Source organism: Motacilla alba, chromosome 3, assembly GCF_015832195.1.
Source record: "Motacilla alba alba isolate MOTALB_02 chromosome 3, Motacilla_alba_V1.0_pri, whole genome shotgun sequence".
NCBI classification, from domain to species: domain Eukaryota; kingdom Metazoa; phylum Chordata; class Aves; order Passeriformes; family Motacillidae; genus Motacilla; species Motacilla alba.
This window is the reverse complement of record NC_052018.1, coordinates 65776832-65804343: the sequence shown is the minus strand read 5'-3', so window position 1 is coordinate 65804343 and position 27512 is coordinate 65776832. Positions and strand designations below refer to the sequence as shown.

The 27512-nt window shown below is 38.2% G+C and overlaps 1 protein-coding gene across 6 annotated transcripts in view; it reads right to left on the bottom strand.

The window, feature by feature from the left end:
* GRM1 (glutamate metabotropic receptor 1) overlaps window positions 1-27512 on the bottom strand; it is a 180220-nt gene that overhangs the window by 68674 nt on the left and 84034 nt on the right. The gene's annotated exons all lie outside the window — the stretch shown is intronic.

Sequence of the window (27512 nt, the reverse complement as noted above, 5' to 3'; positions counted from 1 at the left end):
TTCCCTGTTTGTTCATATATGAGATGCTTTTGAAAACCTGAAGATAAAGCTCTTTCTTGACAACATTATTTCATGGAAAGTCTATCTTAACAGGTCTGAATAAAGTCCATTGGGCTTAGCATCTGAGCTTTAGTTTAGTTCTTTAGTTCTTTTTCTCCTTCTTTAAGTGTCCATTGATTTAGTGTCATTCTGCCGTTCTTATTAGCATCCCCCAAGAACAATACTTTTACAGTCTAATTTAAGTGCAAATATAAGTCAGCCATTGCTTAATCTTAAAATGCTGGGCATGTAATAAGAGAAATAGATTATTCTGGCACCTCAGATCCAGGTCTATTGCATTCAGAATGAAATCAGCTGCACTGCTTCTGTGAATAGCAGACAGATGAAGCACTTCCAGCAGCAAAGAGCTCAAGAGGAAAAACACAATTCACCACTGAGAGAAGTCTCAGATTCACCCAAAAGAGGGCTGCATCCTGAATTCCAGACAGACTGAAAGAAGGTCTTTGTTAGAAGCCTTTACACACAGCCTTGAGAAGAGTGCTGTGGTGCAGACCATTACCAGCTGAGGGCATTTATGAGACATTCAGCACAGGTGTGCCTGGCTCTCCACAAAAGAAAATATAGACCATTTGAAGTAGCAAACTCTGCCACAGTCCTGGTCAAACAGCTGTAAAGGGACTATGTACTGGACATGTGTGAGCTTTTGGTCCTAAGCTACCAGACTAAACAGCTCCATGGTTTAGTTGGCATTCACATTAACTGCTGCAGCTCTGCTCCAAGCACCCAGAAAGAAAATGGCAGTTTTCCATGAAAAAACAGGAAAACCCATGTAGTAAATTCTACATCTGAAACACAACACACGCCTCTATTATAAAAGTTATTTGAGACATGGGGCATCTGGCAGTGCAGAATAATCAAGACATTCCTTTCAACCTAGTCTCACAATCTCGCAAATCTGTATTTTAAGATGGCACTCCATGGTGCCTTTGAGGCAGGACATCGCCTCTGTTTCCCCCTTTGCCAAGGCTTTGCAGTGGAACAACCCAAAATTTCTGAGCTAACAAACTGCTGACAAATATCTTCATACAGCATGAGATACATGTGTGTGCCTGTTGCATTTCAAATGCAGTATAAAAGCAAAGAGCTGGAGGAGATGCAGGGTGTAGGTCACAGGAGGGAGACAGAGATTTTGGAAGTGTCCCAAAGGGACTCTGTCAAGCTGAACGTGTCAGAAGCTGCTGGTCACTTTTTCCCACAGCCTGGGATGCAGGACTCAGTGTCTGGTAACCAATATAGCCCAAGTCATACCCACCTGGCTCAGCCTTGGCCTGACAGCTGCACTTGAATTGCCTCAGGGGTGCACAGAGTTAAAAACCTACAATTTGTCCATCCCTGCTCCCTGCCCCAGCAGACTGCCTGAAATTCTGGAGAGGGAAAGATGCCACGGTTCAACATCTCTGCATCCCCCCACTCTTCACTTGTCCATATGCTGAGGACAAATAATAAAATGTACCATGCTCCCCTGACTACTTCATGACCAACCATGGTCTAGGTAATCCTGGTCTAGATAACCTATGCAAAGGTAAAACCATGAAAATGAACTTTCTGGATTTCACATAATTCAAGATGGAAATTTTAACTAGAGAGGAGAAAAAGACACAATATTTATTTTTTTCTTATGTGGGGGAAAAGTAAGAAAGAGATCACTCTTACAGTATGAGTAATTAACTCCTAATTACATAATTACCTCATTATTTGTCACAATGTTTTTGGCTTTCAAGCAGTAGACTGAAGCAGAAACATTATCAAGACACAAGAATTAAGTAAATTGAGCCATTTTTTACAAGACCTTGTTGAGATGAGGTAGTTTCACTACTGCTTGGATTCCTACCAGCCAAAAAATAGCTATTTCTTTTTCCTGACCCCTTCCCCAATATGTTTATCTTGGAAAATGGCCACATAAATTCTGAAGGCAAAACAGAGCAAATCTGCAAAACAAGAGAAAGTGTATTTCGAGTTCTCTGAGGGAAGCTCATTGAAAAGTTCCCCTAAACTGGAACACAGATTGTCACCTAATGTTTCTTTGTCTCTTTCTGGCCCCAAATATTTTTTATTCTCTTTTCAACTTCCTCAAATTGTTAAATCTGTCTGATAAGTCTCATCTTCAGCAAAATGTGAAGAAAAATCACTGGAATCAGAGAAAAAAAAGTTCATAGGTATTGAAGCTCATATGGGAGCTTAGCTCTACTTTCAGTAAAATCAAGGAAGCAGAGTCCTCTGGTTTCTTAGGGGATCCGTGCCATCCTGGCAGCTGCAGGCTGACTGAGGTGAAATTTGTCCTAAGTGGGATGTGCAGCCCTACCTGCAGCTGTGAGAGGATTATTAGAGACCCAAGATCCTGTTATAAAACCTTTCTGGATTCCTTTCTGTTGTATATACACATGCCAAAAAAAGATTGTCTGGAAGCCCTGCGCCCCTGGTGCCAAATGAATAAATGGATAGTGGTCCAGAAGATGGTGGGGAAAAAATTACATTTTTATTGCTGGGCAACAGCATTATACTGATGGTCAGATGACAGTGACAGAATCACAAGACCAATAGCTGAGTCAACATAAAAATGAAATTTCATTTTAATTAGGAAGCACATACTATTCTTTTGTTGTCAGAACAAGTACATTCCACCTACTATCCTCCTTTCATCCTGCTGAAGAGCAAGTAGCACTGCACATAGCACTTTTTGCTAGCCTGTCTTTCCGTGCCTTGGCTACAGATTTCAGGAGGTGGCCCAATATCCATTACCCAAACTGCCATCCCTGGTAAGTGTCCATGTGTGTGACAATCTAGCCTTGAAAGGTGCTGGGTACCTTGTGCAACTGTCAATCTAAGCTCTGTGAGGGAGTTTCAAGTGTGATGACAGAAACAGTGAGGGAGGGAAAAGCATGTGGTTGTCAAACTAGCAACCACTCTTTTTGCTCTTAGGAGAGAAAGAACAGCTTTTGTTACAGTTTTGTGGTGTTTATCAGAGTCGAAACGGTCACTGATATTCTGCAAGCTGCTCTTGGTCCAAGTCCAGGTCTGGTGGCTGACATTAATGATTCCAAATCCAAATTTCAGTGTTCACTCACAAACAAAAATCAGGTGGAAAGGAAAAAAGCTCAAAGCTACCCCAGAGGAGCAGAAGTCCTAGTTACCACTATCACAGATGGAGTTTGAAGAAACAAAGCTTTTTTTTTTTCCAATAAGCTTACTGTTCTGTTAATATGTGACAATGGACATCACTGAATTGTGGCTTAAGCATCTTAGCCTCTCCATATTTTCTGAACTGCAGTCACATATCTTCTTGTGACTGAAACACTGGGAGAAATGGAATGGATTTCCAATTTCCTCTCCTCTTCTAAACATGAATACTGTCAGCTGCTTTTCACAAGGGCTGATGAGACAACCAGCAATCAGCCTTTCTATTTTCATCTCTTCAGGGCTTAACTCTTAAGTGATGCAGCAGCAGCTCTGCTCTGCTTCTCAGCACAGTGCTCAGAGAGTTGCTCATCCAGATGCTTTTTCCAAACAGGTAAACCTACAAAAGTAAGCACACTATTGTTTATGAGGACTGCTTTCCCTGTGATTATTGTCGGGTTAGCGTGCTTTCACAGGTAAAGAAAATGAAACACATGTGTTAGTCACAGATACTGATTGGCAGTTTGATCTCTGCACCCTTGAATTATTTGATCTGACTGACCAAAGCTATAGAATGCAATTGATTTAGAGCTCTCTGACTGGAGAGCTGCAACTCCCTTTTGAATTAGCTGAGGTTTTGTTTTTTTAAGAAGTTTTTGTTCATTATGAAATACTTTCTTTCTCTATGGACAAGTTATAAAAGAGAAGAAATTAAGAGCAGGAAGCCCTTTGAAATGCTAAATGAATTATTTCTGCAATAATCTTTCTGCCTACAGCAGATATTCTCGTCATTGTAAAACCAAATTGTCAATAATATTAACATGATTTCTATCCCTTTAGTTTCAAGTATTAAACCTTCACAGCGGGTCCCTGCAGGTATCCCATTCAAACAGGGTGGCAGGGAACTAGGTGACTGTAACTGTTGCACAGAAGGCTCAGAATCTGCATTCTTGCCTTGCCTCCTTTCCACAAAACTGAAGTCCATGTCAGCACACCTCCCCTGTCATGTTGATATATATCCCTGTTGATACAGAGCCCAGTGCTGAATGCCTTCTTGCCACACTCTCAAGGCTGCCAGCTGTTCTGTCATACTTCTAATGCATTTAAAAATGAGAACAGCACCACTCAGAGAATTCAAGATTCAATAAAGTGCCAAGACATTTTGTTGATATGTTAATATCTGTATTTTTAAAAACAATTATTATATGCTGGATCATATACACCTATATTTTTAAAAGTCTGGGCATTTTAATTGTAAAGTACTTTTTGCAAAACTGTCCTTCTGTGTAGTAGACACTTCAGACACTTTTTAGAGGCCCAGACACTGCTTATGTAGAGGTGTTTCAAAATGCGATACAACCCAAAATAGTGCTAAGTAGCATTTAAATAATTTGTCATTTGATTCTGGCAAATGCCAGTGGTCTCAGTTTCTAGAGCTGATCAGACATGGAAGCCTGCAAGTTTCACTTTCTCATTTTATAGAAGTCTTTTCTGACAGCATCCCACTGAAAAGCCTGGAAAAGGAAAAGCCTGCACACATTCTCCTGTCTGCACACAAGAATTGTGTAACTCTTCTTCTTTACTGGCAGAATGGATGGAAACAGAGCTCAGCATAAGGCCAAACCAAAAGGTAGCAGTGTGGCAAGGGGAATAATTTCATTGGAAAAAAAGAAATCAGTGCTGCCACTTGCTGTGATCATAGGTGGCAGAATCAGGCCCAGAGTCACTCATGAGCAGCTCTGTAGCTGACTGCTCAGCTGCTTTCTTCTGGGAGTAGATTTTTTTAAAGGATCCTTTATTTCATCAGCCTGATGTGAAGAAAAAACACAATTACCTTATTGTGGAGGAGGATGGGCCTATTCTCTGGCAATAAGGAGCACTACCAGAGATACTCAGTGTCTGTGTAATACATGCCTTAAACAGAAGATGCCATGTAAAGAAAATTGAGACTGTCCAATACTCACAAGTCAGCAACTCAGAAAGTGACTTTCCTCCTTAGGTGTATGCATTGTCAGTCAATCCCAGCAGTCAGCAATGTCAGCTAAAGGGTGCTGATCATTATTGCTAATGAGTATTGTTGCAAACATGGGAAATTAAAGGCATTTTTTGCGCTTACTCATTTAGCTAATTCACCAGAATTACACACTTGCATTGAAGGATAGGAGACTTTCCTTTAGTTGCCAAGCAAGAATTTTGAAAAAGCATTGTTTTACTTTCACCTGTGTTACAATCCTAACAATATTAGGAAATTAACCCCGTGGCTACAGATAAGTCTGTACGTCACTGCTGGCAAGAGCAGGCTGAAAGGCTGTGTACTATCAGTCTGTAACCTGAACCCTGCTGACAGCTGACTGACCTCCTCAAAACCAGAAGAATCAAGTTCACTAAATTTTCTCAGCTGAAAGGAAGACAAACAGGTGATAACATGCAATCATAGAACAGCCTGAGTTGTAAGGGACGTTAAAAGTCATCCAGTTACAGACCCTCTGCCATGGGCAGGGACACCTTTCACTAGACTAGGTTACTCAAAGCCACATCCAGCCTAGCCTGGAACACTTCCAAGGATGGGGCATCCCCAGGTTCTCTGGGAAACCTGTGTCAGTGTCTCACCACTCTAACAATAAATAACTTCTTCCTAATATCCCATCTAAACCCACCCTTTTTCAGTTTAAAATCATTCCTTCCTGTCCTATCACTACAAGCCCTTGTAAAAATTTTCTCTACATTTTCTTGCAGGCCCTCTTTAGGTGCTCAAAGGTGCTATAGGCTCTGCAGTCTTCTCTTCTCCAGGTGTAACAAATCTCAACCTGTCTTCACAGTGGGGGAGTTCCATCCCTCTGATCATCTTGGCGGCCTCTTCTGAACTTGCCCCAACAGGTCCAAAACTTTCTGGGTCCCCAGAATTGGACACAGTACTCCAGGTGAGGTCTCACAGAAGCAGAAAGCTGTAAAAGCCTCCTCTGATGCAGGCCTCAATATAGTTCAGTAGTTTGGCTCCTGCATGGATGGATGGAGACAGGTAGGACTCATCACCTTCCCAAGCTCCCTGTCTTTCTCAACCAGTGTCACAAGGTGCTTTAGGATTCATATCTGTTTTCTTTTCCCACAAACTCTGCTGGGGTCAAATGAATCCTGAATTCCAGCCTTTAGTTTTCTACAGTTTGCTTACCTCCATAGGTCACTCTTGACTAAAAAGAGCTGAAAGCATGGGAATATCAGTTCTGCACACTGGAAGCATGAGAAGAAAACCACTGAAACTCCTTCTGGGAAGGCTTTAGAAAGCAAAAGTAAACACAAGACTGCTGCCTTGACGATCTCAAGGCACACACAAGAAGAAGGTTCAAGAGGAACATTTGGTGCCAGACTGCACAGATTTTAGACTGAGAACTCACACAGCTCTACTATGGCACTCTGGGCTGTAAACCTCCCATGGAGCATAGACTGAAGAGCATGTCAAGGATCAGAGTGACTCAAGAAGTCACTCAAGAAGAACTGGTATGATTTACCAGTTAGCCCTGCTCCATTTGAGACAGCTCCATGTACCCATTATGGTTTCAATTCTAATGTCTTACAGGAGGTGCTACTTCCTGAGAGAAATTGAGATATGAAGTTTAAAAAGTTTAAAAATAATCCCAAGGCCACTTCCTGGAAGTGATTTGTCACATTTCTTAGTAAAATTTCTGTTCTTGTCAGGTTCTGCTTCATGACATTATATACAACATTTTTCTCTTCCCATTCATGATTACTGAAAGCTCACAGTCACAGTAGCACATTAGTTATTATATTTCACACAAACAAAAAATGTTGGTAAGGGCTTGAATCCTTCATTTAGTCAATCAGAGATTTTTTTTTGAATGAATGACACTCTGTAAAGAACCTAAAGTTGGTAAATGACAGTTCACAATGTTTCAAATTATCATCATTCACTTCCATGTGAATGTTTGAAGTTTTTGCACTGTTCATTTTAAAATGTAGATTATAACCTTGTGGACCATGATGGATTGTATTTTGCAAATATGTATTTACAAAGGTTTTAATTATCATATGTGGTGCATATATTTGCATGCAATTTGCATAATGTAATTTCATTGCCTATCATGCAGGCAATATCTTGGAGAGTCTTTACTGTGAAGACTCTTGATATGTTTGGCATTTTTAAATGTAGTAGCTGCTTTTATGCAGGAAAGGTTTTACTGTTCTCAAGGATGCACAATGCTTTATATCTTGGAAAATCAGCAACCATTCACGTATTCTCTAAGGCAATGGCTGAATTTTCAAAAGGGATGCACATGCTTTCACCACAGACTGACAAGTGGATTAAATCCTTGCTCTGCATGTTTGAAATTCATAACATGAGGCATCACGAAAACACAGTATCTTTTCCAAATGGAAGCATGTGTGCAGAGAAGAATATCTAATTTTAAACAAACACACACAAATTGGAAACTTCAATCTTAGCATTGTGCCTCATCTAAGGTGCTCCTGGGCTCCAATATCACAGAAATACTGAGTCACAGAATAAGCTGAATTGGAATGGACCCACAAGGGTCATCAAAGTCCAACTCCTGGCCCTTCCCAGGACACCCCAAGAGTCACCACCATGTGCCTGAGAGAATTGTCCAAACACTTACTGAATTCTGTCAGGCTGCTGCTGTGACCACTTCCTGGGGAGCCTGTTCCAGTGCCCAAATACCGTCTGGGTGTGAAGAACCTTTTTCTGATATCCAACCTAAACCTTCCCTGACAGAACTTCAGCCACATCCAGTAAAATCCAAGATTTTTACCATCTTATTAATACACACAAATGTAAAACCAGAGATGTTTAGCCTTGTGAATCTCTGTACCAGTTCCTGGGGATTTTTTTGTATCCCCTTGCTGCTGCTTTCCTTTGATATATGTGCAAGAAGAATCCACCAAAAAATGAATATGGTTAGTAAGGATATGGTCATTCCTGCTGCAAAGAGCCCAGCTGTAATCCTTTTCAGGATGTATAATTAGGAAGAAATATTCCTGCTGGTTCTTCCAACCTGTCTGAAAGTTAGAGACTGACGTCTTTTCTGTGTAACCATGTAAAGGCATCAAGGGGAATGGAATCATTCCTGCCTCTGCTCCAGCTAACTACAGTCTTGGGGCTGGATCTGTAGGACTGGAAAGAGATATAAGACATGAAGGGGAAACAGTCTGGATATATATATATATATATATATATATATATATATATATATACACACACACATACAAGAAAGAGATCAGGTAAACACAAGTCTCTCTTTGCTCCATGTCACTCCATCAGATCTTGCTGGATGCTTGGATATTAATCTTTTGCACTTATGAAAATAATAAATCATAGATGTCTTCCCTAACCACAAGCAGAAAAAGTGGAAGCATAGTTCCTTTCTTCCCTCCTTGCTTTGTTTTTTGAGGTCCTGACAAGGAACAGGAAAATAGAGAAGCATCTTATAATCCCATTTCCATTACCATACAAACCATACTTTCAAAATAGCATGAACTGCAGCCTTTAGATTTCTCCACCATAGTTGTTTACTTTCACAGAGTAATCCAAAGTTTCCCTTTAGGGTTTATATTTTTAGCTGATTCCCTCAAGCTGTCACTTACTGTAGCCATCTCACATTACAAGAGTTAAGAGAAATACACAGAATTTATAGACCTTTTTTTTCAACATAAATCAAATTTCAAATACAAAGACCTAAAGAGTACATCCCATATCTTGCATTAGCTTTCCATTACTGGTTTGCATGTAAAATATTTTTCATACCTGCACAAGGTTTTTGGAATGCCTTTTCCACACTCATTCTTTGTTTAGGAATTGCTTTTTGCTTTGCTAGCCCTTTAATGAAGCTGTGTCTGCAGAGGAACTGGCAGCTGTAGGTGAGAGCCCATTGTCCATTCATACCAACATGCACTAAAATGGACTTTGAAAATCAGACTGAATAAAATGAAGAACAAAAGTATGATTGAACCCATGATAAAATCACAAAGCTCACGAAGATATTAATCAGTTATCATATATTAGACTATCTCCCTAAATGACTGTTTTTACCAAAACTATTTTAAATTTGTCCTCATCTTCCATTCTCTCTTTTTCACGTTCTGTGCATAATTGAACATCCAGATTACTATTAATGTTTATGAATAATGTAATTTCCACTCAAATATTTATAAGTCATTCATTTGAAATAACATATTGATATGGGAAATATCAAATTCATATTATGCTAGTGAGTCTCCTAAGCACCTAAACCATTCCAGTGAGAGAATCAAGTAATACTTTAATGCTTGAGTAAATAAACACAGAATAAATAAAATTATTAAACTTCAATAACCTACTAGCACAGCATTGTATTGTGTCAGTAAAGAAGAGCTCATGAACTGCTAGGAGACCAAGAAACCAATGAATTATTTGAATAATGAATTCACTTGAAAATTAACCAATAATTTAATGAACAATTGCTGCACATTAAACACTTGTAATACCTTGAATTTTTTTATAATCCACTTTGTTCAGACAACTCTATTATACTTGGCCTGAAGCAAATGTTAGAGAGCATTTAAAAACATATAAAAATATTACTGATTTACCTTTCTGCAATTACTAATGTCTTAAAGTTTTAAGTGTCTATTCCTGTATCTATACACTCAAGAAATAAGAAATTCAAGAAGAGTCCTATGCTTGTCTAAACCAAATTTAGTTCAACACTGCCTGGCTAACCTCTGTACCTTAGAGTTCCTGCTGCAGCGAGCAGAGCTAGAGTAGGACAATAGCAGTGTTTTAGGCACTTAGGCCTCACATATCCAGTTCCTATTAAAACCAAAAAGATCCTGAATGTAACTGGAAATTATCAGGTATCTTTCTCAGAGGAACCACTGAAATGTGCCATCTTGTTTAAATGGACTTATTAAAGACTAGATCACAAGTTTATCACTCAGATTGTTCAAGTGGTAGTCCTCCCAGGTGTCGTGCTGGCATCACTGAGAAAGCCAGGATTGCAGATACTCACTGGCATAAGGAAAAGGTTCACACAGGCTCCTGCTAGCATGCAGAAGGATGTTCCAATATTGCAGCCCGCAGTAACCTCATTTTGTAGCATGTGGGACATGGAATAGCCATAGTGAGGTGCGTATCGAAATGCTGAGTTTGCAAGCAACCTGCCCACCCTCCTGACTATCTAGGGATAGGAAAAAGCAGCTATTAAAGCCTTTTTCTTTTAAAAAAATGATTAATATGCAGACATACTCAAGTGTAAACATAAGTGAAGATTTACTAAAAGTGATAGGCTTCATTTTAAGTTATGCTAATTAGAAATTTATATTGAAGATTTTATTAAAATATTTAAAACCCACTTATTGGTTATAAACATTAATGAAAATTGGGAACAAATGTATCTTTAGAAAGAGTAGAATGATTTGCCAAGATCTTGCTCACACTAGATATATCCATGCAGGTACTTGAAACATGCTTAAAACTACAGGAGTAAGAGAGTTTCATATACTTTTTATATGGTCAAGCCAAACTGAAATTAAGTAAATGTACATTGAAGAAACTACTGATTTTTCATTAGACTAAATAAAATACAGAAATGCATCAAAGTCACAACTGAGAAGGCCTCCATTCTTCAAAGTGCCTAATTTATCAAATCACCAAATTAATGCACAATATAATCAGATTAATTTCAGAATTGACAAAACAAATACTAATCCTTGTTAGTTCTTTACTGGAGATTGAGAAGGCATCTTTTTTCCTTCTAAATCCCAAGTTGTGAGTGAATTGGAAGATTTCTTCCAGGCAATATGACTGGATATTTTTTTCTGAAATCAGATATTTTCCTGATGGAAACTTCTCTTCATGACCATCTGTTGCAAAAAACGATGGAGGCTTTGCTTCTTATGTAGAAGCTATGCTAGTACCCTTTATTTATGCAGTCATGGAATAATTTATGTTGAAAGAGATCCCTGGAGATCTTACAGCTTAGGAAGATATACGGTCCATGCAATATCCCTTTAAGTAGTTTGTCTCATTCTCGTCACTTTCTTTGGATCATTAGTGTAATGTAACTTGGGAGACAACAAATCTGCTATGATAAATTATGTTTTACACTTTTACTTGAGAAAATAAAACTTGTTTTATATTTCATTAATCTATTGACCCCAGAGTAATCAAAGTGTTCCTAGGATCAAATTCTATTAATTAGTGATGATGCTACAACTTACTAATGGAAAACTGAAGCAACCTTTTAAAAAATAATACCCGATTTTGTCTGGCTTTTGAACAAAGGTGCAACTGTGAAAGATTAACTTGACTTTCCTCCTACAAGATACAGTGAGAACTCTTTCCTTTTCCTTTCACGAATCTAGCCAGGAAGGAGAATGTGCATGGAGCAACAGAAAACACATACTTGTCAATTGCTTCATGCACTATTGGGATATGCAAAGAAAATCTGAAAGGCAATGTACAGAAACTTGTCTTGAGTAAAAATGCTGCTTTTATGAACAAGGAAAGGTGTAAGAGTCAAAGCCAAATGGAATCAAGTAAAGCCTGCTGTCAGGATGCTGCATGGGCCAGCTACTCCTTGAGGGCTGGGAGCTGAAGGGGAGGCCTGGGCAGGGCTGTGCCAGCCAGGGCTCAGCCCAGCTGTGCCTAGGCCAGGAGAGCCAGGGACACCCAGGTGCCATGGCCAGGTTCAGCATCCATTCTGCTTTCAGCCTTTTGAATTATTTTTAAAATCTCTTAAATAGAGATGGGAAACATTGCCTGCTTAATATGTCCCACAAGTACAACTGCTACAGTCATCACAAACATGCAACATGTCCAGGCAGAAGAGAGAATGATCCTTGTGACAAGAAACTGGACCACTGCCATTTCCTGAGGGTAAGAAAGAAAAGGAAATTCAAAACCATGGAGAAGGTGACAAGTCCCCAGTGTTGTTATTTCCTTTTACTCTATGGCTGAATGATATGCAAAAGGTTTAGAATCAATACCAAAGAAACCACTCACAGAAATCTACTCTACCTCTATCAAAAGCTCTGAAAGCAAATTTTTAAATCCATGTTTATACATGAAAATCAGAGAAAAATAGTTACTTCTAGGGAAGCATTAAAAATAAAAAATACTTGCTTGTATTCATCCATTGAAATACCAACAAACCCTACAGAATTTAAGGTTAAGTCACATGCACGTTAAGAGAAAAGAAACCAAAAAAAAACCCCAAGAAAAACAAAATCCAAAACAGAACAATGTGATGGGGGGGCGGGGGGGGGGAGAGAGAAGGAAAACAGTCTTTTCAATAAAATTACTCTTGTGGGACAAATGTAAGAACAACAGTCTGAAACTTTGAATACAAGGACTGCTCCTCACAAAAGGGTAGAAGGGAGAAAAAAATTGATGAAAGTGGAGAGAGCTAGCTAAAGAGCTCTAGTTTTTCTGTAATATGTCCTGTGAGCTTTAAGTAAAGGAAGATTGCACAGTTGGTACTACCTCAGGAGAAACCTGGGATGTGATTAAAAGCCAAACAGGCAGAGTGCTTTCATCTGCTTCCTGCTGTCTTAGAAGGACAAATGTTTGAGCTTACCAAGTCCCCTTTGACCTTCTACGGGTGGCCACCTGTGCTTAGTCTTATACCTTCCACTCTACTTGATTTCTGCTGCATTAAAACTCCTTCTTCCCCATCCCAGTGAGAATTAAAGCATGGGGAATTTTAATGCACCCAGTCAGGAAGAATGGACACAAACGACAGTCCCAGAGAAGCCTGAGCCTTGAGGGACCAGCAATTCTACATGGAGCTAATTCCTTATCCCTTGTGAATATCATAGGGTTGATTCTGGATCCTCTAAATGTGGTCTGATAATACCTACTTATCTCAGGGATACAAAAGGAAAAAAATGAGATTGCTCAGGATCAGTAAACTTCAGTCAGTTAGAGAAATGAAGGAATATGAGGGTAGTATCAAGGTCACTTCAATCATGGTGCTTTTCAGCAAGTCCATTGCAGGCAGAGGACACAATGGTAGGGAAAGGATGCAGGTATGTCAGTATTTTGAGCGTTTTAAAGAAGTGTGTATAAATACAGATCTATAAAAACATTGGCAATAAAATAATTTTCTGAGTGAATTAAAACTAAGAGAGAAGGCACAGAGGGAAAGGAAATGCAGTAAATTCCTACATCACAGTCAATATAATTTGAAATATAAATACTTCATAACCTATCCAATACATATTAATCTTATTTCCAGTTGTAAGAAAGGAAAAATATTTAACCTAATGCCCCATTTGACAATATTTAGGAAACAATATTAATGGAAGGAAGAGGAAAAAAGATTGATACAGCATCTTTATGAAATAATACTTTGTTTTTACTTAAGGGGGAATAAAAATATAAACATTCACCAAACTGATTATTAATAAATTATTAATCAATTAGAGTCATATTTTTAAAAAAACATTGTGCAGTGAACTTCCCTCTGCAGTTGTTATTGGAGGAAGAAGAAAGAGATGGGACAACTGTGCAGATATGAAACCTATGTATCATCTATACAGCAACCACAGATAAAAGCTAAAAGGGAATTTACATGAATGGGAATGAACTCTGTTTGTCAATCAGTTTTCACCTATCCTCTAAATCTTCTTTGTTGGGATATAGGGCCACGCACTCTGTCCTGGACAGTGACCCCAAGCAATCCTTTGCCCCCCCACACTTTTCTCTTTCTCATCTGCTTGTCTGCTATTTCCCCAGTTATTCTTCCTTTCTACGCTACACAGCCTTCACCCTTTCACACTGTCTAGATAATGGGACTTCATTCCATGAAAGCCTCTAGATATTGCCATGATTTAAGTGACAGAGGAACGTTAAACTTCTCAGCCACTCTTTTGTGCATGAGAGGCAGTATCTCTGCATGGACAGCCAGTGATTGCATACTGAAAACTACATTTTAATCCCTACTGAAATGCTACTAAGTAGAAGGATGTTTTACCAGTTAAAAAGAATTAGTTGTGAAAGACTAGCATTGTATTAGAGGGAACTACACAGTTTTGGCAAAGGAAGAACAGAACTATCCCTGGAAGTCTGACTCAGTACAAAAAATGAAATTACTACAAAAATGTTACTTATTTCCATCAGCAGCAAGTTTAACTGTGCTACAAGACACACAAACACCACTAAAATATAAATGCATGTTTGTATTCTGAATAGCAATTTTAAAAAATAAATACATCTGTTTAACCAAATTAGAGCTTGAGCCAGAATTTGTCATGGAGCTGCTTGAACTGTCTAAAATGTAAGTGGTAGAACACAATAACACTCTTACTGTGAATTCAATTACGACTTGGAAACTATATTTTTGCATAGAAAACAGAAGGGAAACAGAAACTACATCTTGATGATAAAAGTAAAATATCACTCCCAAAAAAAAGATAACATTCTGTCATATTCTAGTCATGTATATATACATTATATAAGTTATTTATGTGTGCCACATAATTCTGCCAGCCAAGAAAACAGGAAGGCAATAAACAAGTCTGGGGAAAAAATAATGTAATTAACAGACAATGAAATTAATATTTACTAGGTCAGTTTCTACTACCTTGTCAGGGAAGTCTCTAGGACTCAAAAGCTGTGGACATAAATGGTTAGGTTTAGGTTTGCATTGTCTAATACCCAAGGAGAGCAGAGGAATGACTTTGTTATGTGTCTGTCTAATCAACGTCCAGAAATAGAAAATATTATTTTTCAGGGCAGGTTTGGCAGGGAAGTGGGTGGTGGGAATTGGTTTGATAAGACAACCTTCTATAATGCTATATTCAGGAAATCCTTACAGAAGCTCATACCAGTATTCATTTGACAGCCTTCTCTGCAAAAAATCTTTTTTCTCTTTAAAGAAAATAAAAGACATGAAACTCAGTAAGGACAGATTCGATTTCCTCCTTTTTTTTTCTTGGTTTTTGGTTTTTTTTGGTGTTTTTTTTTTTTTTTTGTCTATTTGTTTTTTGGTTTTTTGTTTGTTTTTGGGGTTTTGTTGTTTTGGGGTTTTTTTGTTTGTTTTGTTTTGTTTTGTTTTGTTTTTGGGTTTTTTTTTTTGTTTGTTTTTTTTTTTCCCTTGAAATCACAAGTCTAGTATACCAAGCCTGGAGTTTTTGGTTATATTGAAACAGAAGCTCATTCAAAACCAATGAGCCCAGTCAACAATGATGGAAATAGATACTGCTGCTCCATTGTCCTCTCTGACACCACCTTTACCACATGTTATCTCATCACCATAAACCAGCTAACATTAGCCCACTTTGGTCATTAGCTGCTTTGCAAAGAACCTTCTGTTTAATCATTTATAAAGAGAAAAAACAATACCAACAATACCTCTTTTTACTGCTTCAGAAAAAGAGGTGAGGAAAACTGCCTATCATACAACAGTAATTTATTCTGTGTCCCAACTAAAACACAGTACCCAAAACCAAGAGGCTTCATTCTCAGAAGTGTTGCCCTTCTCAAGCATTTATTATTGACTGTTCACATCTTCTTCAAGTAGGTTGTCCCTGTGACTTTTACATAACCAATAAACCAAACACCTGATGATCACAGGCTATACAACCGTAAGACATGTAAAAATTATGATATATTAATATACACAGTATTTTCAGAGATTATTTAGAGCCTTCATTGCTTATGCATTTCATTCGTTGAGGCTTTCTTTGAAATCATGAGAGTTAAGCAATTGCTTTATACTAAATGAAAATGAAGATTCTTGTGTTGATGCATGCCTCCAGTAACTAAAATAGAGCAGTAACACAAGAGAATTCAAAAAATAAAAATAAAAAAATAAAAAAAAGAAAGGCTGCCCTGTCCCACCCATCCAAGGACAGTGAAGCATAGTTAGTAAGCTAAGAGCACACGCAAAACACCAGGCCTAGGAGAAACCATTGTGTTTCATTCCACAGTTTGCTCAAGTTAATTTCCCAGAAAACCTATTCACAAATACCAGAATATATTTGTGCAAGATGTACCTGCTGCACAGTACTCCACTGATAATATATAGTAATTTAAAATCCATCTTAACTTAATCTTCACAGTACAAAGATCCTTGAGTTCTTTGACTGGTCCTACAGAAAGGTTGTAGCCCAGAAAGACGAACACCAGCTACTCTTTGGTGTGATACTCAATTCCTAATTATTTAACTTCTTATTAATGTCTTCTCTTTTGAGGCATGGATCTGAGACAGTCACTGCTATCCTGGCATTACAGAAAGAAAACAGCTTACAACATTCCGAGAATGTCTGGGATAATTATGAGTATAATGTCTGAGTAAAAAGAGTAAAGTGTAAAATTATTTTCTTTTCCCGAGTTGAAAAGAAAACAAAGGGTTGATTTTCTCTTGATTTAAAAAGTTTTTGGAACCAAGAGTGCATCTGAGATTTGATATCTAAAATAAGATGGAAGAAAATAAAAGGAGATGGAAATATTATTAGTGATTGGGTTTACACTTCAGGACTACTGGGACTTGCTCACTGCTGCATGATGGAAAGTTTGAAAATTTGCTTCTAGTTTCAAACTTCACATCTACATCGCAATACACCCAGAATTCTTTTCATCCCCCACTTTTCCACCGACTTGTCAGAATTTTATACACATAACAATCTTCTTCAGCATGCTTTTACAGTAATTTCTTTATATGCAAAACATAAATTTGAATCTTTCTTCTGCCTCTTTACATCCTTGGCATTATTTGCCTCATTTCTATATTTGATTTCTTTCTCTTCTATCAGCAGCTATATGTGCAATGTCCTTAAATGCTATTGTCTGTGTGTCTCATCTTCATTTGTCTTGAGAAAGATTTAAGCAGCAGCTAGTTTAGTCATTTTAAGCTCATTATTTCCTATCTTTATTCATGAGTTTACTTCCTTCCTGCTATTTTTTTCTCATTGTAATTGTATAAGCCTCTCCGATTTTCCTTAACAAACCAGCTATCTCCTTTTATATAGGTTGTAATTTCTTTTCTTCACATATGGCTCTTCTTTGGTTTACTATTATATCCCTCCACTTGCCAGAAAACAGGAATGCTCAAATAGCCAGACTAAAAAAAAAATATTCTTCTTTATGTACAGCACCTTATTGATATATATTGCTTATACACCTTTTGCAAAAATTGTTGTTGTGATTTATACTGCAAGTTCCTAGAAGAAAAAGAAAAAAGATCTGCCTTTGGAATTTCAGTATATAATTTGAAATAATGCAAATCAGCAGCAGTGCTTTTAATGCATATCTGATTTAATCTTCAGGCATATGTATATTACTTACTGATTGAGGGGATAAGAACCCTGAGCATACAACAGTTGTGGAAGTACTGCTTTCTTTCAGTAAGCAATCTTTTAAACCGCTTTTAGCCTTTAGAGAATCTAACAATTTTAATATTGCTATTTCTCTATATGGTTATGTACGTGTTTGAACACATATTCCTAGGCACCTGTACTTAATTAAAATATCAAAAACTGGTTACATATTTACTGTAGTAATTTCTTTCTTTACAGACCCTCTGCTCCCCAGCTACACAGAGATCTCACAGCTCAGCTCAGCTCTGCTCCTGTTAGCTTTCCCAGTACCTGTCTTGGACTTGGCAGGAAAATTACCATGCCTCAACATGTGCCACCACACCTACTGCCATGCCTCTCCTGTGTTCAAATGGATTTGATCTCATATGGGAGGAGGAAAGAGGAGCTACAGGACATTACCTCTGGCAGTGCATCTCCAACACATCACATGCCACAGCCAAAGATGCAGATTTTAACCCAGCTCAGTTCCCATCTCTGTCAACTCCAAATATACATTAAACTCTCACCATGAGTGAAGAAAGGTCTGGGTTCATGAGGGAATGGGTAGGGGAAGATGAAAAAGATCTGAACATTTGCATCTTAGAACTTTTGCACACCTGGTTGAAGAGGTATTGCACGTGGGAACTGGGAGATAACTACCTTAAATGCCTGGGGTTTGTGAATCCAGGTCTTTGCTAGTGTTAATGGCCTCAAAAAAATGATTTGGTATATTTCCGCTTCAGAACTTTGATCAAAGAGATGAAAAGAACCCATTAGGATAGTGCTGTGCTCAGGAGGAAGCCCAAACCCTCTTACTCACAGTCAATTTCTTTTTCCTGAGAGAGACAGAAAGCAAGCTGTGGGGGTTTGTGGAGTTGTTGGCTACTTGGCATTTTCACAGCACTTACACAGTGTGATTCAGGGATTAAGAGAAACTGAGAGGTCAGAAGGTAGTGGCAAGGGAGACAATCTTGGGCAAAGTGATGACCCAAATAAAGTCCATTTCTGTTTACCTTATCTTTAACTAAGAGTTTGTGCCCTTGTGCATGGCTAGTTGTGGACAACACATGTCCTTTATAAATGACAACAAAAATGGAGTACATCTGGCTGTTCTGGCTTCTGCCATGAGGCTGGCAAGGTGTGTCAGACCAAGCAAGCAGCAGCCATGTGTGGCAGTTACCAAAGACATGTTACTGGGACATGGAAGCACAGGGCATTGGTTACATTGGCCTCCTGTAACTGAGCACTGGCATCTCCAGCTGTGATGAGGTTAGCTGCTACGCAGATGTGTGTGCATCACGAAGTTAAATCAGTGGAACTCCAATATATCATAGAACTAATTTACAGTTCTTGTCAGTGTGTCCAATGGAACGTGTGTTGGTTATCCGATATGGCTTCTGTCTGGGCTATTCTTATATGTGTGTTTCCAAGCCTTGCCTGCTCATAACAAGTCCTGCTGCTTTCCAAATTTGCATCTATTTCTAGGGTCTGGCTATGTAATTTAGAAGGTGCTTGTATGGACTTTGTAATGGGACAGAATTGTCGCTGCGTGCTATGTCCTGGCTAGGTGACAACTGGGCCGCGACAGACCCCCCCTTGCAAGCTCCGCAGAATCCCAGCTACCAGCAGAGGTTTGGCACAGGAACAAAAGGCAGCAGCATGAGTCTTGGGATGAAACTGGGGCAGCTTTATTTCATGATCAGCACCCAAGACCCAGACCTGGGGCTAACAAGAGCCTTTATGACATTGCTCGGGAGGAGGGGTTTAGGGTAGCTAACCTATAGGGGTATGGCTGGGGAGGGGTTGAAGGCGGGGTATTTTACACTTGAACCAATAAAGGAGCACTAGGGAGGAATAACTTGAGTAAACTAATGGAGTTCTAAAGGACGCAGAATAAACAGGGAATTCTCCAGAAAAGAGGGCAGGTTTGGGGGAGGATTGACACCCAGTGGGAGGGGGGAGAAAGGAGGATTTTGGGGAAAAAGGGCAGGCATAGCAGGGATTGACAACTGGGAAGGTGGGGGTTTAAAACTTGGTAGGGAGTGGCTGGGTGACAAACAAAAAAATTGATGCCTAACTGAACTAAATAACAGTGAGGGAGTACGTCTAATTTTAGAAACATAAGATACAAAATGGGAAACCTGTGCCACTCCAAAGGCAGGAGGGAGGACAACATAACAAAGGGGGAGGACAACATAAGGGAATTACAAAATCACAAATCGAACAGTAAGCATACGAATAAAACTAAAGAAAACACACTGCAATAAGAATCTTTGGGTCAGTTTGTAGCAGCAGAATATGAGGGGCACTCCAAACAACTGAATCAGAAACAAAAATACTTTATGGAAAATTCAGTGCAATTGAGACCTCATCATGTGAAGCTGTAGTAGACTTCAATTGAAAACAAAAATTAAAACAATTCAATTAAAATCAGTGGGAACAAATATTTTTGCCCAAACTCAATTTAAAATGTGCTGTAGGCAGCACGAGATGCAGAGGTTGTATGTCATGAAAGAGTCCAGAAAGGGTAATGTAGGAGACCAGCTGCCTTAAAGGTATGTGTATACAGGCCATAGATCCTGTTGGTTGACAGATTTCTAAGCTGGAAACAGAAACTCAACCATTTAGTTAATAACTGACAAGAGATATTAGAAATGGACTCTCAATAGGTACCCCTAACATGGAGAGAAAATCTGTCTTATCTGTTTGTGTTTACATCTAAGAGAACTAAATAGATTGAAAAAAAGGTTTCATGAATTGAGGCATTGTTCTTTCACTAACTTAAATGCATGTCTGCTTTGCTTTTACAAATCTCCCCAAATAAGAGGAATTCAAGGCAAGCCACATTCAATGTACTATACAGGAGATAGTAGTTTCATGGGCTTCCTTTGGCTTAAAATGTATTCCCAAGAATTTTCACTAAGTACTACATATTTCTTGAAGGAACTGAATCTATTGAAATGCACAGAGATGATGTTCTGACTTTTGAGAGTACAGCAACAGAACATCACAAAAGACTAAAAAGTGTGTTTGACAGGGCTATGAAATAGGACCCAAATTATACAATAAATGTAAAGCTTCGGGCTCTAGAGATATTTGAAAGAAGCCTTGAAGAAGGCAGTCAATTCCCAGGTATTCGAGACTTCAAAGAAGAAAAGACAAATGAGTGTGCAAAGTGGGAGGGATGGTAAAATCTGTGGGAAAATTCATGCCAAGCTTGACAGTCTTTATTAGTAGCTGTCAAGCGCTTAGAAAGAAGAGCACAATGGCATTTAAGCTTGGACAGAGACTTTCAAAGTTACAGGGTTAATAAAGTTCCTATTTTTAAGTATTTTGATAACAGTACACAGACCCAGGCATTTTCAGATGTTTTGGAAAATTGCCGAAGGATAGGATGCTTACAGAATAGGCTGAATACAGGGCACCTATGATATCAGAATGCCCCTATGCTTTAGCAGAGGAAGAGGATTGGTGAAAGAAGTTTTACATGTTCACTTACAGAAAGCTGCCAATAGCAAGAACTAGTCACATAACATTGGTGCTCTGCAAAGGTGTCACTGGTTAAATATAACTGCAAAATGGAGTGGGGTTTTACTGACTGCAAATATACTGTTTGAAAATATATAATGAATCTGGAATAATACAGATAGAGAGAGACAAGATGAATTCTCACAAATAAAGGTGTATTGTTGCACATGGGAATAGAAAAATAAAAAGTTTTTCAGGGACTATATTGCTGGACTATTATTTGTGTTACTATAAGGCTGCATGGAGAATTTTTTTTCCAATTTTTTCATCGGAAGAATTAAATCTGCATTTGCTAGATATGTCCTAGAAGCTGCTACATCTTATCATGGTCTACTACCTGATAGGCAGCAATCTCCCCAGCACCCGTGTACAGCAAAGCTGCAGTGATTACATTGACCAGGCTTTGTGGATGTGTCATAATTGACAGGGATCAGGCAGCTGTGGAAATGTGAATCTGGTTGGATTCAAACAACTCTGCAATTATTATACATTCCCATTCCCATTATACATCTCCCATTCAAAAATACTGGGAGATGAAAAATTCCCATGATCTGTGCAATTATTTTAACTTTGTACCCAACATGTAAGCTGATTTCTCAGGTTGCTAGGACCAGAGTCAATCAGAAGCAGCTCAAACGAATAGAGTTATAGTACCATGAAAATATTGTATCAGGACTTAAATCTATGTACAAAATTGGATTTGTTTTAACTTTAGAGTTCCAAAAGCTTCTTGACATGAAGCTTTACATGAAACAATGCAGCAGGATGGCATTGGCTCCCAGCACACAGCTGCACTCGGCATTAACCTGCTGTCTAGTCTGTCTCTGCTCAGGTTAACCCAGAGACAAGGAGTAGCACAATGCAGGAAATTGGTGTTGGAAGGCACTACAAAGACCGGGCCGGATTATGAGGGCCAGATTATGAGGGCTACTGATTGGCTGCTCCTTGGGCCCCATCATGCTTTTAAACCTTTCTTTCCCATATGCTTAAAATTTCCTTTGTGGAGAATATATGCTTAGGTTACCCAGAGGATACTGTGCTGATGCAAATATGTGTAGAAGAGGAGAGATACAATGATGTTATCTTGAGAAAATGTCTATCCTCATCCTGAAGAACTACATGAGTTCTTGAAGTAGAAAAGAATAAAGCTGAGATGATAAAACCAGCAAGAACTCATAATTTAAAAGAGTGTGTTGTCTTAAAAAGCCAAAAGAAGAATCGAGGTCAGTGTTACTTGCAGCATAATGGAAAATAGCAGCCAGACACACAAAAAGGGAAAGAGGGGAATAAAGGTTTATTGGGCAGTGTCAGGACAATTAAATGTCAAAAAACACCCAGTCTTCATAAAAGATCAGTGATAAAAATACCATCCCATGAAAGTTGAAAATAGCAGAATAACCTTACAGGAATAAGTGTCCCATTTTTATGAATGTGACCTATAGGATGAATTACTAAAATCTTAGCACGGGTAAAAGAAGATTAGAAGGACAGCATGTAGCTATGAGATGAGTATGCACTGGACTAATAACCTCAAAATACATGACTGAGGAAACTCTCAGAATAAGCCATAATCCATTTAAAAAGCTTTAGATGTAAAAGGACAGCAGTAACAGGTAGAATAACCATAAAGTGATGCTATATTTAAAGACAGATGACATATACAGAAAATTAAGAGAAAGTAACTCTTCGAACTTTTTTTCCCTTACAAAATAAAATTCAAAGGCAGTTTGTGACACTTGAAGATATCCAGTGATGGTTGTAATGAAGCATACAAAAGGAAGCATACTAAAAAAAAAGTCAAGAGGGGTAGTGGATCGAAACCAAATTAACTTCATTTCATGAATTCATCATTTGAGCCATTCCATAGCTGTACTTCCATACCTTTCAGAGATGTGCATATTTCTTCTAATCCAAGGCTTTTATATTCCTCTAGAGTGGGACAACCTAATCATTTCCATTCTCTCTTTCAGCTGAATCATTGAAAGCTTATTTGTACATGAAAGAGCCTGCCTAATTTACTTCTGCTGATTTTCAGGGGATGGTGCTGAGTACACTGTCTTAGAGGTGTCTATGGTCCTATCAGAAAACCAAAAGTTTTTCCTGCAGACTGTCAGGAGTTTGAAAAGACTAACCAAACTTCTAATTATTGTGTTAAGGAGGCAAACCCTTGTGCTTTTAAACTGAAGATGAACACAGAATACAGAGACTAAATCCAGAATTAAGGCATTTAAACTTTGGTTTATTTATGTTTTCTCAGTAGGGACAGAAAGATAAAATGCCCTCTGAGAAGAGAAAGAATTACTGCATGTAAGGATCTACTGTGCCCTGACCTGAACTAGGAAGCATTACCTTAGGTTAAAAGGTACTGCATAGGCAACTAAATCTAGTCAATGAAATGTGAAATCAAACAGAAAACGTGCTTCAGATGAAGAGATTCCTGAAAGAAACATTAAAACAGTCTGGAGTAAGTAAAGAACGTGTGCATGTTAACAGTTACATATGTTTAGTGAAATGAATTTAAAACACATAGATCACCCACACAAGTTTCTCCAAGATGCTGGGGCACCATATGATTATTCATTTATTCATCTTTAAATGGAACTAACTTCCCAGAAAGCAAAAGTGTGAGGTCTTGTTAGAGACAGCTTTAGAGTTCCTTCTATCCCCTTCCTTCATCTATTCCCAGATAAAAGTCTCAGGCTGAAACCTCTTCTGAACACTAGTAATCACTTTGCTGAGTGGTGCAGGGAATCACTATGAGTTTCAAGACTGCACTAATTTACTGTCAAGGCTAAAGCCCTGCCTGACATGTGAAGGACCAAGCAGCCAATAGCTGATATACATGGCAGTTCACTAAAACCTCTGTCAGCTGTATGAAAGAAACCCCCAAATTTTGGAAAGATACTAGCAGCAGAGTGTGAGGGTACAGTTACACAGTACTTCCTTGGATTAAAGTCTACTGAAATAATGTAAATCTTATTATTAATGTAAATATTATTAAAGCCCTACTGAAGGAAAAGAAACCTGCCAGAATGTATTCACATGTTTGATTGAAAATATAGCAAAAGGTGTACTCTTTTCTTACAGATCATAAGCCGATTTGCAGAGACATGCAAATAATACTTCAGTTAAACTTACTAACCCTTTCCAATTTGAGAATGATGAAAATATGTAATAGTAATTTAAACTGAACTACTTTACCAGCTACTACTCAAAACTCAACAGCAAATGCATCTTTGAACTTCTTGTGTAGGAAAAAAACCCTGTCTGTATCTAAGATGGTAACACAGCATGGCTGAGAAACTGTTATTTTGCAAAACAAAAACCATAGAGAAAACATATGCTGGTCTAAAGTGATGAAGGCCAGTCAGCAACTTGGAGCACAAGCATGCAAGGCCTGTTTCTAGTACCTGGAAGTTTTTAAAGGGAATATGAGATTCATATCAAGCCAAGGTGAAGATTTTAAAATTGTGCTAATTTCTTGAGACAGTCAGGGGTCACTGAGATTTTTCAGATATTGCCATTTTGTATAGTGTTTTGTAAACCAAAATGATCACAAAGACCACATCAAGACAAAATTGCCTGGATCTTTCCTTGAAAAAACAGTGGTGTTAACTGACTCACAGTGTCATTTTTAACCACCAGGAATCCTGCATTTCAACTCTACATATTCCAGAGGTTAGTAAAATAGGACTGGTAGACCCAAGGCTATCAAATATAATTAGACTAATAATAAGTGAAGAAGAAATCTTGCATAGACAGAGATGCTGGAGGAAAAGCCTCACATATACTTAGAAATTAGTTTGGTTATTTCTGTTTTAATATTATAAAACTATGCGACACCCACAGATTGACAAAATGAAAGTTTGCCATCCGAATCCATCATAATAAACACATGATGTGACAGAGTTAGAGAAATTGTGACATTAATGCTACTTTTAATGCTGCATAACTGAACCTGATAGCATCATCAAGAAGCAAAGGAGAGGGACAGAACATAATATAGTGTTCTTGGCAAGCTGCACATTAGAACAGGGATCTCAGAACCTGAGACTCATCCAACCTATTTCAACACATGAAACACAAAGGATGCAAATAAACCATAATAATAATGGATTATAAAAATAATGGTCTATAGACATATCAAAAAGATATGACCTGTGAACAGTGCAAAACAAGTAATTTAAGTAATTTTTCATCACATTAAGTACTAAAGGAAAAAAGAATCCAAAGAAAAACATATTGTCCTTTCCAGACCATAAAAATGCGTTTTCAATTTACAGAAAAAACCCCAACATCCTTTATAATGTGATGCTTTTGTTTGTCTTTGATGGTCATTTCAACAAGGGTTTATGAAATAATGTCTTCCCTGTTCACCATGCTTGCCTGGGTATGAACGCTTGGGGATTTCATGCACTCTGGTGCATGCATAAATATGCAGTAGCCACTATGTATGAAGATATCTAATGAGTGGAACATTGTATAAAAACATTTATAAAAGCATTTATTGAATTTATCAAGCTGTAATCACAGCAAAGTTCCTGTGAATACACAATTTCAAATGCCTTCCTGTCTGCACCAACTAAAAATTCACCAGATCACATGTGCATTAATACTAAGAACCTCACTTTACTTAACCCTTTGCTTTTTATTCAGACTTATTTCTGACATTAAAAAACCAAGTTCACTTTCTCTCTGCATCAGCCACTGGTAATCCCCCCAGTCATCAAGGTCTCACTTTGAGCAAGCTTAAATCAAAAATATGGCAAATTGTACAGATAAATAAATTGAATAAAAAATGAGTAAATGAACCAAACACAAGAGGCTAGGCTTGACATAAGAAAACCCTACAGAATTAGTTACCACTGAAGAATACAGATGGTTTGAATTATCCCACACTTTTGAAACCCACTGGTAACAGCTTCCAATGAACATTTTTGCCTAACTGGCACATCCCAAACATTTACTAAAACTTGGGCTGATATTGCTGTTTATTACTAAAATTGCCTGTGACTTCCTAGGGTAAGATTTTGTTTACAGTTATTTATAACTTGGAAAAATACCTGTCTTTTTGCCTACTGTTTACCTCAGGCTCTCTTTTTTTTTATTGATATCTTTTTAAAATATCCAGAACAATTTTGTAATTTCTATTATCACAGCTGCAGCAAAAGATTGTTTTGCCTTTGTAAAAATTATCTTGTGACCTTCTTTTGAAAAGTTCTTGCAGACTCCATCTTGAAGTTTGTCAGGGCATACAGAATTTTTATTAGATTGTCTTTTGAAAATACACATTTAGTCAATGCTCATCCCTCTTTTAAGTGTTCAGGGAAGGGCTCTTGACCAACCTCCTGCTCAAAAGAGGATAAGCTCTGAGATTAGACCAGGCTGAGATCCATGGTAAAAAGTGTTGGAATCATGGCCAGAGGAAGGAGATGAAACAGATCAAACAGGAGACTCCTGTAGCAGCTTGAAAATCTCCTTTGCCCCAGCAGTCACTTCCAAAAGTTTTTATCTAGATGGTATTGTTTCTTGTAGAGATTGCTGGTATGGATACCTGAGACCTACACTTCATTTTCCCAGAAAAATAATTATTACAAAAACAGCAAAATCAAGGCTTTTAAAGACAGAATGGTGACTTTTCCAATGGTTGGGCACAGGCAACAATATTCATTTTTCCTTTGTGTCTAAAACTTAAAACTATGCTATCCTCCCCTCTCAGATCTCTGATTTTTTAGGCTGCCAAAAAGACCAAAATTCTTATACCAAGTAAACTTAAAATACTGTTAAAATTTAAATAATTTGTTTCAGTATTAGGTTAACATGAAAACATGGGTTTTCATTCTTTCTCATTTCTAACATGGTTTATTTTTAAATGCAAATTCCTCTCAGCTAGAAGACAGAATTTTCATTTACAAGAATCTCAATTAACATATTTCAGTTTTTCATAGAGAAAATATTTCTGTGAGGAAAGTTTAAAAAAATTACTTTTATGTCTTCAAAACAAATATTATCTAATAGTGTTCACTCTCAAATTTCTGTATGTTTTTGGTTCCTTCAAAATTGCAGTTACCTTATTAAAAATTAGAAAAACCTTTTCACCACCACTTATGCCACTTCAGGCCATTCCCTTAGCTCCCTGATCACCACGGAGAAGAGATCAGTCCTTGCCTCTCCTTTTCCCCTCACAAGGAAGTTGCAGACTGCAGTGAGCTCTCCCCTCAGTCTCCTCCAGGCTCAGCAGACCAAGTGACCTGAGCTGCTTCTCACATGGCTTCACCTCCAACCCTTCACCATCCTTGTGGTCCTCCTTTGACAATCTCTAATAGTTAAATATCTTTTTTATGTTGCGGCACCCAGAACTGCCCCCAGCACTCAAGGTGAGGCTGCCCCAGTGCAGAGCAGAGCAGGACAATCCCCTCCCTTGCCTGGCTGTGATGCTGTGCCTGATGTGCCCCAGGACAGGTTTGGCCCTCCTGGCTGCCAGGGCAGAGCTGACTCAG